The following is a 16,319-nucleotide window of genomic DNA, read 5'->3' as shown; positions in this document are numbered from 1 at the left end:
CAAGACATCTTGCTCGCTTCTCCCTTGGGCATAGAGTCAGCTAACAGCTTCCACCAACTCAACACGCCAGATTTTAACAAAGGGATCGCAAGAGCGGTCTTCTGCCTGTTGCTGCATTCGCAACTTTCAAACATTGTCTCCATTTCGGAGATCCAATCCATAACTTGCACCGGCGTCGGACTTCTGGATAGACACGGTGGCTTAGATGCCATAAAATCCTTGTATTTACATCCTCTTCCATCATTTCCTCCATCACGATTGTTTTGCCTAACAATCGGTGGGTTGGCTTGACCAACAGTACCACTAAAGTTACCTCCTTCCGACGGCCCTCCATTCACTTCGGGCTCTTCAGCTTGAATTGAAGGTTCTTCACGATTTTGTTGAAGCAGACGTCTAGTTTCTTCCATCTGACGGTCCAACATCGTCTGAATCATCAATTGTACACCAGCCATCGTCACCGGCTCAGGTGCAGCAGCTACAACAGGTATTTGCTCGATTACAGGTGGTCGATTCCTGTTTTCGTTTGCGTTTCCAGCGCCACTTCTTGTTCTTGCCATCGTTGATCTATACACCGAACAAGGTGAATTTAGATCCTTCTTCACGATAGATAATTATCCAAATCACTCCGAAACGTTTATATGCTAGTTCTAATATTGTCGACGCACGCTTAGAATCCTAAACACATAAGGTTTCCAGATCCGTTCGGCAACAGACCATAGATCCGAACAAACAATATCATATATAGCAAACATATAGCATTTAGCACATAAAAGCATTTTAGGCAACTTTCCTAAAATAAACTAGTGTTCGTGTCTAAAATATAACAGACACTATCTCAAAATCTTCACTTAGCATTCTAAGTTTAAGTCTAGAAATCCTACAAATTCCTAGTTCGCTTAAACTAATGCTCTGATACCAACTGTGACATCCCCAAAATCACGGCCAGAAAAGACCGGTTTCATTTATGCTTTTAAATAAAATCAGAGTAATCCTTTGATTAAAAGAGTTGCGGAATTTGTTCCCAAAACGAAATATGATAAAAATTTATCAAAGTATTTCATAAAGAAATGTATTTTCATTATATAACAAAATCTCGGGATGTCATGTTCCGATACAGACCAAAAGCATAAACAATACAAATAGACCTTACAACAGTTATACATAACTACAGGTCTATAATCCAAAAATATCTTGATAAAGTCATCCAACTTATGCCCTTGCGCCACTACCTGTAATACAAAGAAACTGAGTGGGTCAGGCTTCGGAGCCTGGTGAGCATATAGGGTTTTCAACCCACAATAAATAATTATATTTAAATTCACCAACCAACAATAACCCGATTACCCATTCCCGTTATCCTCACTTTATGTCCCTAAAACAACAACTATTTCAAGGGACCTAATCTAGGATTTTCATCGGGACGGACATTACTGCAAAGGGGTTTCCTTAACAATAGATGTCCTAAAGGCAACCATGAGGGGGATAGAGTACACCGGTGAACACATCATTCACAACACCTACAGGTTATGAGCCTGCTAGTGTTCCACTGGACCGTCTAGAAAGAGTCTGTGGTCGTCATCCATACTCCGCTAGATGACTAGATCAACAACAACATCGAGGCCTCTCATCATTTTATTTCATCACACACCAACTGTCTACCCATGTTCTACCCAACATATTAGTAGATAAAATATATACATTTATATACAGCTTAAAACCTGTACAAAACATCCATTCAACAACTAGTTCAAATAAACAAACAATATATAAACACATAGCACGTATTTTATAAAGAATACTTCATATCTATTTGTTAGAAGAAAATGAATATACACTCATTTGATCAGAAAATGATCGGACAGCACCTCGTCTCTTAAAATAATCTTTTCCGATAAAATCGGGATGTTTTTCTTGAAAACCGGGCTTCTTGTGGGCAGAGTTTCGGCTCAGAAACTTTACTTCTCGGGATCTTCGGGGCTTCGGAACTTGCTTCGGGGCTCGGGAATGATACCGGGGCTTCGGGATATTTCTTGCACGCAAAACGAGACAAAACGGGAGAGAGAGAAGAGAAAAGGAGCAAAATGGCTGGCTGCCCTCGCATCCTTTATATAGGGGTAGAAGCCTCGCATTACGCTGGGCGTAATGCTCAGCTACGCGGGGCGTAGAGCTTCGGAATCGTCATCGCTTACGTCACACAATTAAGCACAAAGCACGTTATACTCAATTAATACATTTCTATTATTTCAAAATGAGTTACAAAGGGTAACCTAGACTATTACAACAACATTAATGCCTAGCCCAGAAACACGGACGTTACAATATATATATATATATATATATATATATATATATATATATATATATATATATATATATATATATATATATATATATATATATATATATATATATATGTATATATATATATATATATATATATATATATATATATATATATATATATATTTAATGGTCAAAAGATTGGCCTTGGGCCTTGGGGTCTCATTGACTAGTTACATTATTTTATATATATATAAATTCCGATTTAGGATTTTAGTGAGATTTAAGGTTTTTGATTTGGAAGGAAGAGGGTAACGATTCTTTTAAAGAGAAAAGAACAAGACCGAGTTGCTTGAGTGCAGAAGTTATGATGCCATATAAAAGGTTATAGAGGAATGAATAGCTAAAAGCTTATATCTCAACAATAATGTATAGGGTATTTATAATACAATGTTACAGAGAGTAAAACGAAACATAATAGAATATTAGGAATAGATATATATGTTGTAAATTTGGGATATATACAATAAATTGATTTTAATTAATTTGACTTTCCTTGGGGTTGGGATATGGTAGGCTTTGTAATACAATGTAGATTAAAGACCTCTAATAAATTGTAGGCTCAAAAATTAGGAAAAAAGGATCTATTATGATAAGTATATCTCAAGGAAGGATGAAGAATGGGTTCCTTTAGAACAGTCGATAATGGTTGTGAGTCTTTAAGACCGCTGAAGGGTCGATCGTGAGTCTTCAGGCCCGATGAGGATGGTCACAAGAGCGATCTGGTATCGTAATCCTAGTAGTTGGGTAGTGTCACGACATATCATGAGCGGGCATAAGGACACATTGCATGAACAATAGTTATACCTTAATGTAGGAAAAGTAGTTAGAGCCTTGCGAGAATGTTATAGGCAACCTAGTGTTTGGTAAAACCTACTGGGTTGAAAGATAAGTAAGCCATATAATGAGTCCATCACCAATATTAAAGTATTGGTTCCAGTGTTTTCAAGCTAGTAAATCTGTTATGGTAATTTTGGTTAAAATTCAGGATGTTGGAACACCTGAACTAGGTTGGAATACCATTTGTAATCTAGATTCGCGTGTGTTTTAAGGACATACCAAAAGCCTTTTAGGGTTTTGTTCCTAAAAATGGATTCAGTTAGGATATCATAGATAAAATTCCATAGTTAATCACCTCATAACCAGTCGATGGTATCGACATATTACGCTAAAGACGATCATCAAACATAATATGTAAATTTTGGAAGTCTAGACCGATGAATTCCCGATTTTCGAAGACTTCACGAGGAACTTGGGAGTACGTCTACGATATAAAGTTCTACCGCAAAGTAAATGTAGTTGGACGAATTCGATGCAGAAAATGTTGGCTAGATATTAGGTCGATCTCATAAAACCTAGTAGGAGAGTGTGTAGGCATTATCCTAAGATGCGCTAGGAGTAGGATTTTGGGGACAAAATCTATATATGTCGGGGAGAGTTGTAACAACCCATTTTTGCCTCCTAGTATAAACGACCCGTCACGTAAATAAACATTTTTGATAAAAGACTATTTAGCATAAATAGTCTTGACGAAAGTCGTAGTAATCGCAAAACCGAGAGCATGCGTATAGAGAATGTCCAAATCTGACTTCATGAGAGGGAGTTATGATTTTTTGAAGTTTCAACATAGCATTGCGCAATATAGAAACTTAAATTAAGATCAGTTAATTGTTAAGAAAAACCATCTAAACGAGAATTGAAGATCTCATCAATATAATTTCGTCAATATAAAGACAGTCGAGAACAGAATTCGGATGAGAGAGTTATGAATTTTTAATGGACTTTAACAGTCTAAGCCTTTTAAAAATATAACTTTAAAAATAAAGTGAGAATTAACCGACGAAGTCTAAATGAAAGTTGTAGATCTCGTCGATAGATATGCGTGATCGTCAAAATTGGAGTTCATATTAAGAAGTTATGAATTTTTGAAGTTTCCTTAGTGCACCTCGTGCAATAGAGGTGTGGCTCACATCTTATAGAAGCTACCACACAATACCAAGCAAAATTCACCACATGTCATGCTCTAAGAGGAAGGAGTGCCGGCCAATCTTGGGTGCGGCGCGCACTTGGTCGAGCGTGACGCGCATTTGAACTATATATAGGAATGCCTCCTTTCATTCTTTCCCACACCAACCTCTCCTTATTCCTCTCTCTAGATCCAATTTTTAGTATATTTTGAGGTTCTAAAAAATCTCATTTTCTGATAAGGCTCTAAGGCTGAATGTCATCCAAATATTAGTGCTTGGTATCGAGGTCCTGGCCGTGACTTTTCAGGTTTTCGTTAGAAACCTCTGTAAGTGTAGCAATGCTTACTAAGCTTTTAGGATAACTTATTTTCGTAATTATAATCATTATTAGGAATCTATAAACGCTAGATTCGTCATTAACTCTAAGTTATAATACTAATTGATCTACTTACAGGAGAGGTCTCTAGAATGGTCATGTTGGCTTGGTTGTTGGATTTCAGAAAGGCTATACGCCGAAATGGTCATGCATCCCAACTGTCCGTCCAGATTGATCCTTGTTTGATAGAACTCTCGGTATTCTTTGGAATTAGTGAAAGACATAGCTTTCAACAACCAGATCATAATAGAGATTAATAGGTTAAAGTATAATAGGTTAATACTTGTAAAGCACGTTACCAGCTAGTTGGATCGACAGTAGGATCACCCAGATAGATGTCAATCGTCTGAGTAACTGTCCAAGTGAGTTATCTCACTATATATATATATATATATATATATATATATATATATATATATATATATATATATATATATATATATATATATATATATATATATATATATATCCATGTATGTTAGGATCTGAAACGAGTAGAGTAGAGCTAGTAGTGTAATCTCTATGTGCTTGAGCGTGAACTGGCATAGTAGAAAGTATAAATGTACCTTGTATTAGCAGAATCTAACGTGCAGTCTCTATATGCGTAATTGTTGTGATATTAGGCTTAGGTAGGGGTTGATGGTGGAATGGTTAAAGAGGCTGGGAATCTATAGACCCACACATATTTAGTGAGAGGATGAGGGTGGAACGGTTAAAGAGGTCGGGAGCCTACTTGCCCGGATATTCCAAGATATATATTGAAAAATCGTGAGCCATTGTTTGTATGCATGTATATGTATTGTGGTATATGATATTTTTGGGAAAGCACTAAGCCTCGTACTTACCCAGTTAAATAAAAATATTTTTCCAAGTACTTCAGTGATTCGCGAGAATGACAAGGTTCGATTATACACGCGCACATTCGCCACATGTTTCCGCTCATTATAATTACACTTTGATATATTTTAATAAATAAAAATGAAAATTTTTCCTTGAATATTAGGACTTTACAAGGAGAATGGAGTTGAATAGGTATTCTTGGAAGTAAAAGTAGTTTAACATGGGTTATAAGTATCATATTAGGCCTCTAAGCAGGTAACCGGCTCTCCTTCTTTCGCTCTTACATTGGGTTTCCAGTGAAGCTATTTCTAACCTTAAATCATTTCTAAAGAGCTAGAACAGCAAATACAAGCTTACAACTGTGTTTGCTACAATTGCAAATACCTCTTGGAGGAGATTTAATTCGGTTATTCAAGGGACCGAGGAGCATGAGTAGGTGTGTGGTGGGATTGAGTTTTGTGGGCCTATTATCTATTTATTAATTGTAAAAGTATTAACATAAATATTAAAATGTAAAAAAAAAAATTAAAATGTATAATAATGATTTCATGTTTGATAGGGAACAAATCCGAAAAAAAAAATTCAGGTATATAGACCGCTTATGTAATTTTCAAAAACTTTAGACGGATAAAAAAAATACAAAACCACAATGACCAAATTTCTTGTGTTTTCTTTATTTTTTGCATTATTTATTATCGGTGTTCTTTTTTATAAGGTTCTCATATTTTGATTTTTTTTCTTTTTAAACTTTTTTTTCTTTTTCAAAAAAGACCTAACTTTTACCTAATACTTGTTATTTAAGTCCCAACAGGTAAATTGAGTTTTTTTTTCCATAAAAAACCCTATATTTTGAGTTTTTCGGTTTTAGACCAAAAACTTTTTTTTTCAAAATAAAACCAAATTTACAATATTCATTGTTATTTCATTAATAGAGCTAGTTACCAACAGGTGACCCTCTACCTCTTAACTCATATGCCCTTAAGCATTGATCACCTACATGAATAACTAATTTTAAAACCCTAAGTTGTTGTTGTTGTTGTTGTTGTTGTTGTTGTTGTTGTTATCCCATGAATGACTTTTTCTTCAAGCTAGGAACATAAACTTAGTAAAATTTGTGGAAGTGGAATTTTGTTATTGTGAGGATGAAGATCCTCTACTTACCTCTTACCTAGAGGCTGTTTTCACAGGATTTAGTATGTTTTCAAATATTGTTCCAAGACTATTTTGATAAGGTCTAATTGTATGTTTATTTAACAGTGTATTGTTAAACTAAGCCCATCACACCTTATGAAGATAGCCTTGAGGCAACATTTAAAAAAATCTCAATATTGTGATAGCAATTTTAGGTAGAGATGCATATTTCAGACCAATATTTTAACCAAATGATATAAGAACCGAAACGGTTAGGTTAAAACTAAACCGCCAATTAGTAATACATTTCAATCAATATCTGAAGCTGGTTTTTGTCTGGGTTTTTACTGTTTTTTCAACTATAAGCTAAAGAATTTTATTCTTTATTGAATATTTGATCACACACTTAAAGAATTACAGGGAAGGGATTATATATAAAAACAATACAACAGGAAAGCTGAGAATTAGGAGTAAAAGGAGCCTACAAATCAGGAACTATATATGGAGAATATAAAGAGGTAAATAAGGATAGAATATTGAATTTCAATACTCCCCCTCAAGATGGAGTATGTATATTTTGCATGTCCAGCTTTCCAACTAAGAACTCAAAATGTTGTAGACCCAAAGCCTTAGTGAAGAGGTTTGCTACTTGTATCTTCGTGTGAATGGGAAGAGGAACAACTTCTTATGAATCAACTCATTCACACACAATCCATTTTAACATGTTTAGTTCTTTCATGAAAGACTGGATTAGTGGCAATGTTGCGAGCAACTTGATTGTCGCAGTATATAGGTATGGGCCCAATTTTTTTGACATCAAGTTTGTTTAGAAGCCGCCGCATCCAGATTATTTCACTGATTGTAGCAGCCATTGTTCGGTATTCTGCTTCAGCATAAGATCAAGAAAGAACGATATGTGTCTTTGATTTCCACGAGATTGGAGATCCTCCCAAAAGCAGATCATATCTTGTTTGATACCTTCGAGTATACGGGCATCCAAGTCTATCCGCATCGCAATATGTAAAGCGATTAGTTCCTCCTTGCTTGGGAAACAGGATACCTTGTCTGGGAGTAGCTTTCAGATATCTCAAGACCCTCATTGTTGCATCTAAGTGATCTTGTCATGGATCCGATACAAATTAACTGAAAATGTTCAGGACATATGTGAGATCAGGTCTAGTAGCTTGATACAACAACTTACCAACCAATCGACGATGTTTACTTGCATAGATGAGTGGTTCTTCATTTTCTTTGTCAAGTCTCAAGTTTTGTTGCATCGGAAAGGAACATGGTTTACATTCCAACATTCTGATCTCTTCAAGAATGTCTAGAATGTATTTTTTCTCTTACTAAAAACTAAACCATCCTTTTTGCGAGCCACCTCTAGACCAAACAAATATTTCAAAGGTCCAAGATCCTTTATGTTGAATTACCTGTCAAGGAAAACTTTGGCTTCTTCAATTTTATGTTGATTTTCCTGTCAACGTATACAAGGGTATCAATGAAAAATTTGCTTTGTTTGCATATGAAGAGAGAATGATTTGCATGAGATTGTTCAAACTTGAATTGAGTTATTACCGATGTAAGTTTTTGGTACCAGTTTCTTGAAGCTTGTTTCAAATCGTGAAGTGACATCTTTAACTTGCATGATTTGGTCACTCCCCCTTTCTCGCCACCCTCTGGTATCTTCATGTAAACCTCCTCGTTGAGCTCACCAGGTAAGAATGCATTGTTAACATCTAACTAGTGGATGATCGAATCTCTTTTAACAACAACAACAAGGAGAGTCCTTAATGTAACCAACTTTGCAACAGGTGTAAAAGTGTCATGATAATCGATTCCTTTCATTTAGGTGAAACCTTTTGCTCTTTCTATCTCACCATTTGGCTTGTACTTTATCTTGTAAACCCACTTGGAATCAATGGGTTTCTTTCCACTTGGTAATTCTTCAATGGACCATGTTTCATTTTCTTCTAAAGCTTTTATTTCCCTTTGCATTGCAGCTCTCCAATTCGGGTCCTACACAGCTTGATTGAAAGACTTTGGCTCATCATTAGAAGTGATGGTCGCCAAAAAGGCTTTGTGAGATTTTGAAAACTTTTCATAAGAAACAAAATTGGCCAAGGGATATATTGTGGAGTGTCCATAGATGGAGGGAGCTTCACTTTATAATCTTCAAAGTGCTTAGGTCTCGACCTATTTCTCTTTTCTCTTACATGGTCAACATTTACATCTCCTTCATTAACATGAGGATTCTGGTTGGTTTTGACATGCTCATCTTCACTTTCGATATTGATTTCCTCCATAATTTTTCTTTCTTCTTCATTTATGAAGTCAACTGATGGCTCATCAGCATTTGATCCTTCTTCATTGACTGATTCATCATTCTTTTCACTTGGTTCAATCCATATTTCAACAACATCATATGGAACCTCTATCTCACTCTTACTTGCTTCTTCATTTGCATTCACAGTGGTACGAAAAGGAAAAGCATTTTCAGAAAACTTTACATCCCTTGAAATAACGATTTTTTTGTGGCTTGGTTCATAGACTTTGTATCCTTTCATTCCATTTAGATAACCCACAAAAACTCTCGGGTTTCCTCTTATTTCGAATTTATCACCTTCTGTTTCTGTGTTGCGATAGTAAACCAAACATCCAAAAACCCTCATGTGATCATAATTTGGTTTATGACCATATAACAGTTTGTATGGGGTTTTGTCTTCTATCAATTTCGAAGGAATCCTATTTATGATATAAGTGGCCGTCAATATGCACTCACCCCAGAACCTTGCCGGAAGATTTGCCTCAAACTTTAATGCCTGAGAAACATCAAGTAAGTGATGGGGTTTGAGCATTCTAACACTCCAATGGTGTGCATGCAACCCTAGAAACCTTGGATCTATGTTTTCTCTATTATACATGAAAAGTTTGATTTTTCCAAGGTTCTAATCCTAACTAGCATATCATGGGGTACTTGTAATATAAAACTAGTAGAATGACATACCTTTCTTATGGTTGATTGCTTGGAGCTTCAAGAGCCTAGGACCAATAATGTGAATGCCTCAAGTGGAATCACAAATCACAAAAACAACTTGGAAGACTTTGAGAGAATATGAAGCACTCTAGAAATCGGCCCATTATTGTTATCTCACATACTAGTGCCTTTTCAAGTGCCAATGACCTCTTTATATGTATGGTGGATTAGGGTTACATCCATGTAAACCCTAATACCCCTGACCTTTTATTTCCATAGGATCCATAGGTTAAAAGCTCCATGGACTTCCATGCAAGCTTAGCCCATCCTAAATGAACATTGGCCCATTCTATATATATAAGAGTCCATATTTATTTAGTTTCTTTTTTATCACTAAATTAATTCCAAATTAATTCTTGATCAATACTAATTAAATAATATGATTTCATATTAATATATTATAGCTTATAATATATTAATAAATCATAAATATACTATTCTCAAAAGACTATCCATACAAATTGTTCTGGTGAAGTGCAACCCAAATGGACCATGCCGGGTCGGGTCAAGTACATACCAAATATAGTTATGGACTTACACACCTTATCCAACAGTCTCCCACTTGGATAAGTCTGATAACTATAGTTGCAAGTATGACTTCAGGAATCGACTAACAATCGTAGCTCTTAAAGCTCTGTTGAACTATGAAGTGCCATTTTATATAAGTGATCATATAATCCTCTGTTCTCAATATATCAGCCGGACAAATACATTGAACAACGTCGTACTTATTGTCCAACAGTTTGTTTCCCGATTTCCGATTTGTTTGACATAGAACTAAACTGAACATATCAATTTGGTTCTGACCAGGCCCGACACATAGGTCAAAACAAAATCATCAAGGGGCCCAAATATCGCTTCTAATCCTCCAAGGACTAAAAGGAACAGATAAAGTTTGACTCATATGCTTGTACTAACTACTTGTTGAATCATACACAAAGGCATGGTTTATAACATCAAGTTACTGATGCGTTTTCGTACAATCAATGTACAACCAACTCATAGTCAACAACTCATATCTCTAGGTTTGAAGACTTATATGATATTACCGTCTCACGATTACTCGAGATAAATTCCATGAAGTGATACAAGTGAGCGTGGGTTTAATTCAATACTCAGAACTTATGAGCACTCATGAATGTTGCAGCAACTTTTGCTATCTCTAAACACCTTAGACATCTACAAGCCCAATTCATGACAGTCTTGATTCATACCTACTTCCAAAGTATGATTGACTGTGGAGAGTTTGAATAAAGTAATTATTCTAGAAGTCAAAACATGTAAAGTTGAAACAATAGTAAACGATTGACACAAGATAGTAACACTTTACTCATAAATAAACAACAACTTTTATTTAATCATCAAATGTCAATTGCATTTTACAAGTTTCATAAATAGATATCTAATCAGTAAAACTAATATCATCCTTCAGCCAGATGTGCCTCGCATGCTGCAAATGTCTAACCCTAGTCAGTCCCTTCGTGAGGGGATCTGATGGGTTCTCTTCTGACGATACCCTCTTTGCCACGAGGAGTCCTTCTTCTATCTTGTGTCTTATGAAGTGATATTTTCTATCAATGTGTCTGGATCTGCCATGAGCTTTCGGTTCCTTGGCTAAGGCAACTGCACTATTGTTGTCACAGAAAATCTCCATAGGCTCCTTTATAGTTGGTACGACTCCAAGGTCTCCGATGAAGTTCTTCAGTCATATCGCCTCCTTCGCCGCTTCACTTGCTGCTATGTACTCTGATTCACAAGTTGAATCAGCTACTGTCTCCTGCTTGGAACTTTTCCAAGTAATTTCTCCTCCATTTAGAGTAAAGACCCAGCCCGACTGAGAGCGGAAATTATCCCTATCAGTCTGAAAGCTAGCGTCATTATACCCCACTACTCTCAAGTCATCACTCCCACCAAGGGTAAGGACCCAATCCTTAGTCCTCTGTAGGTACTTGAGAATGTTCTTCACCGCAGTCCAGTGAGCCTTGACAGGATTCCCCTGATATCTGCTGACCATGATCAAAGAAAAGGCCATATCAGGGCAGGTACAAGTCATAGCATACATGATCGAGCCAACAGCGGAAACATATGGTAATCGACCCATCTCTGCTATCTCAGCCTCTGTACTCGGATAGCCTTGCTCAGTTTGGCATTGCTTTGGATCGGTAAATCACCTTTCTTGGAATTCTGCATGTTGAACCTTTTCAACACCTTGTCCAAGTAGGTACCCTGACTAAGTCCAATTAGTCTTTTACTCCTCTCTCTCTCTCAATATCCTTATCCCTAGGATATATGCAGCTTCTCCAAGGTCCTTCATAGCAAAACACTTCCCACGCTAGGACTTAATCTCCTATAAAGTTGGAATGTCGTTTCCTATGAGTAGTATGTCATCCACATACAGTACCAAAAAGCTAACTACACTCCCACTAGCTCTGACATATACACAGGACTTATCCTCGCTTCTCGAAAAAACAAACTCTTTGACTTTCTCATCAAAACAAATATTCTAGCTGGGAGATGCTTGTTTCAATCCATAAATGGATTTCTCAAGCTTACACACTTTATCAGGGTACTTTGCATTGACAAAACCCTCTAGCTGACTCATGTAAACATCCTCAGCCAACTTTCAATTAAGGAAAGCGGTTTTGACATCCATTTGCCATATTTCATAATCATGGAATGCAGCAATGGGTAGCATAACCCTAATAGACTTAATTTTCGCTACTGGTGAAAAGGTTTCATCATAGTCAACTGAAGCCCTTCGCAACCAGTCGCGCCTTATAAGTGTGCACTTTCCCATCCATGTCGGTCTTCTTCTTGAAGATCCATTTGCACCCGACTGTCTTACGACCCGGTACATTGTCAACCAAGTTCCAAACTTGATTGTCATACATGGACTGAATCTCGTTGTCCATAGCCTCTTTCCATTTAGCAGACCTAGGGCCTTCCATGGCTTCCTTAAAGCTGTTAGGTTCATATAGATTTACCAGTGTACTATCACTGATAAATGTATCACCTCCCGCAGTAATATGGAAACCATAATAATGCTCAGGCGGATTTCTAACTCTAGTGGAACGCCTTAGAGGTACAGACTTGTCAGTTGGTTCAACAAGAGTTTCCTCCTCAGGTTGATTGCTAGGGTTTGAGGTTCCTTCACCACTTGACTCTTGAAGCTCTTCAAGGTCAATTTTCCTCCCACTGTTTCCTTGGCTTATGGATTCTCTCTCGCGAAAGATTCATCTCCTTGCCACAAAGACCACATTTTCATTGGGTCTGTAGAAGAGGTAACCAAAGGATTTCTGTGGGTAGCCGATGAAAATACATCGCTCACTTCGAGGTTCGAGCTTGTCGTGAGTCTCGCGCCTCACGAAAGCCTCACAACCCCAAATCTTGATGTGGTCTAAATTGGGAACTTTCCTATTCCACATCTCGTGAGGTGTTTTGGCAACCTTCTTGGTAGGGACTAGATTAAGGATATGGGCGGCAGTCTTTAAGACATACCCCTAGAATGAGATTGGTAACGAAGCTCGACTCATCATGGAACGAACCATGTCCAATAAGGTTCTATTGTACCTCTCAGCCACACCATTAAGTTGTGGTGTTCTGGGAGGTGTCAATTGTGTAACGATTCCACATTCCGTAAGATAGTCAAGGAACTCTGTACTAAGATACTCTCCACGTTGATCGGATCGTAGAATCTTAATGTTCCTGCCCAGCTGATTCTCCACTTCTTGTTTAAACTCTTTGAATTTCTAAAATGTTTCTGACTTATGCTTGATTAAGTAGACATAACCATATCTACTGTAATCATCAGTAAAAGTCACATAGAAGCAGCTAGCATCCCTTGTGGCGGTTCTGAAGGGCCCACATGCATATGTGTGTATGAGTTCCAACAAACCTTCACCCCTAGCACAAGTACCAGTGAAGGGTGACTTAGCCATTTTTCCAAGTAAACAAGATTCTCAACTATCATCTGACCTTAAGTCAAAAGACTCCAAGACGCCAGCCTTTTGGAGTTGGCCTATGCGCTTCTTGTTGACATGTCCAAGACGACAATGCCACAAGGATGCCTTATCCAAACTAGTAGAAGAATCGATATGCAATACATTATTTCCTAAGTTGTCTACAACCGACACAGTTTCATATACACCATCACAAGGTAATGCTTTAAAATAAAGAACACCATTATAAAAAGCATTAATACCACCACATTCATTATCAAATGAAAAAGTAAAACCTTGTTTGTACAAACCGTGAAAAGAAATAATATTTCTCGCCATTTCAGATGAGTAACAACATTTATTCAAATCTAACATTAACCCACTACTCATCAATAAAGAATAAACTCCAATCTAGGTGACAGGTGAAACTTTCCTATTCCCCATGATTAAGTTTATCTTCCCGTGCTCCACATCCTCACTTTTTTTTAGGCCCTGCAAATCAGAACATATGTGAATTCCACACCCTGTATCAAGGACCCAAGAATTAGTATGTGGTGAGTTATTAGACAATATAGAGTAAATACCTGCATGGGTGGGTTTTACTTTCCCATACTTAACATCTTGCAAGTACTTTGGGCAGCTTCGCTTCCAGTGCCTCTTATCATGACAATAGAAGCATTCAGCTTCTTTAGGGTTGGCAGAGGGAGTGGCAGAACCACCTTTGGTTCCACTCGAAGAGGAGCCATCAAGAGACTTTCCCTTGGTACCCTTCGAAGGGATCTTCCTCTGTTTCCCTTTACCTTGCATGATTGCCAATACAGTGGCGGTGGTAGGAGTAGGAGTGGTAACAACTGATTTACCTTTGAGACCACTTTCGGTGGTCTTCAAAAGTCCTTGAAACTTGTTGAGTGTGACCTCCTCCTTATTCATATGATAGGTCATTCGGAACTGATCATAACAAGTAGGTAAGGAGTGTAGTATGATGTCAATAGCTAGCTCCTCAGGGAAGTTCACATTCAACTTCAGCAAACGGTCCATAAACCTTTGCATTTTCTGCATGTGGCCCGTGATGGGTTCACCATCCTTCATTTTGGTTGTTATCATGGAAGATATGATTTCATACCTCTCTTGACGAGCACTCTGATGGTATCTATCCATCAGGTCCATGTGCATCTCAAAAGGGTAAAAGTCCTCATAGGACTTTTGGAGTTCAGTTGTCATTGTGGCCAACATGATACATGCCACCTTGGTGGCATCTCTCACATGAGTCCTAAAGTCAGCAATATCTTATGGAGTAGCAGACGACTCATCAATTTCCTTCAGCTCCTTGTCAAGGACATATTCCTTGTCCTCGTAACCTGTGACCATCCTGATGTTCCTGGTCCAATCATTAAAGTTTGAACCCACAAAGATTCATGAGAGAGAAGGAGCCGGTAGGATTTGAGCCAGAAGCATTGTTGGAATACATCTGAAAAGAAGAAAGACAAGTTTAGATTAGATAAAGAATCCGTAATAAGACACCCAAATGTAATATTAAGGTTAGGAACCAACACAATACTTTATAACTTGGAAGAGGGATGCCGTAATCCAAGCTATAAAATATTTGAAGGTAGGCGAATGACGATTCACCAATTTCCACCATGAAAAACGAAATAAATTATTAGGTTTTAATTGGATTGAAACTCCTAGATTCTTTTTAGATTCATTGAACTTTTCAATGGCATGTTTAAATCTCGATTGTGCCCTCTCGAGTTTGTGATTGGGATGCCGAGGATCACAAACAAGGTGTGAATAACCATGCAAATTAACTTGGTACCCTTAGTTTTATCACCTAATCGATGTGCCGATTAACCACACGCGCTCCACCAATCTATAATAAACATTAAGTTACCCTTTGCCATACTTACTAGTCCATGTTAGTGTGCCGGTTAACCACACACGCTCCACTAACGACTTGGTAAGGTACAAAGTGTAATTTCATGGGTTAGCACCAAATTCACATTTTCCTAAAGTAACTAAGATTGGGAATTTATAAAACATTTAGTTACTTTATAATCATTATACTTTTAATGGTAATTATAGTCTTTGTCCTACCCGTTCAGCTAACGACCCTCCACCAGTCAAGGAAGCGGTGGGTGAGAGTGGACACCCATTAAGCTGCCATTTTATAGGCAGTAACTTTATACCCACCTTATAGACCAGCTTCGTGAATGAGGTCTACTAACTGTAAGACAGACTTGATCTTATACATATATATATATATATATATATATATATATATATATATATATATATATATATATATATATATATTATTAACTTATAATATTATAAAGTATAAGGGTTGAATTTTAAACTTTTAAAATTCTAGGGATTGGAATTAAAGTGTGTGTGAGACTTTACAAATTTCAAAACTTGAGGGCAAGTTTTCAAACTATTCAAAACTTTTCATTTCTATAACTTATGAGTTTTAATGGTTTTAAAGAAAAGACTTTTGGAATTCCATAACCTGAGGACAAGTTATGGAGTCCATTAATTGGCATTTAGATCAAGAATTACACTAATAAACAATTTGCAAATAATTCCTATGATCTACCAAAACTCATAAGCATGAACATTCATATCAACAATTTTCAAGAATCATATAAACATATATAAAACTTGAAACTTTGATAATAACCTTTGAAAAT

The sequence above is a fragment of the Lactuca virosa genome, chromosome 4, assembly GCF_052849685.1.
Source record: "Lactuca virosa cultivar CGN04683 chromosome 4, Lactuca_virosa_CGN04683_v6, whole genome shotgun sequence".
Classification (NCBI taxonomy): Eukaryota; Viridiplantae; Streptophyta; class Magnoliopsida; order Asterales; family Asteraceae; genus Lactuca; species Lactuca virosa.
This window is presented reverse-complemented; position numbering follows the sequence as displayed.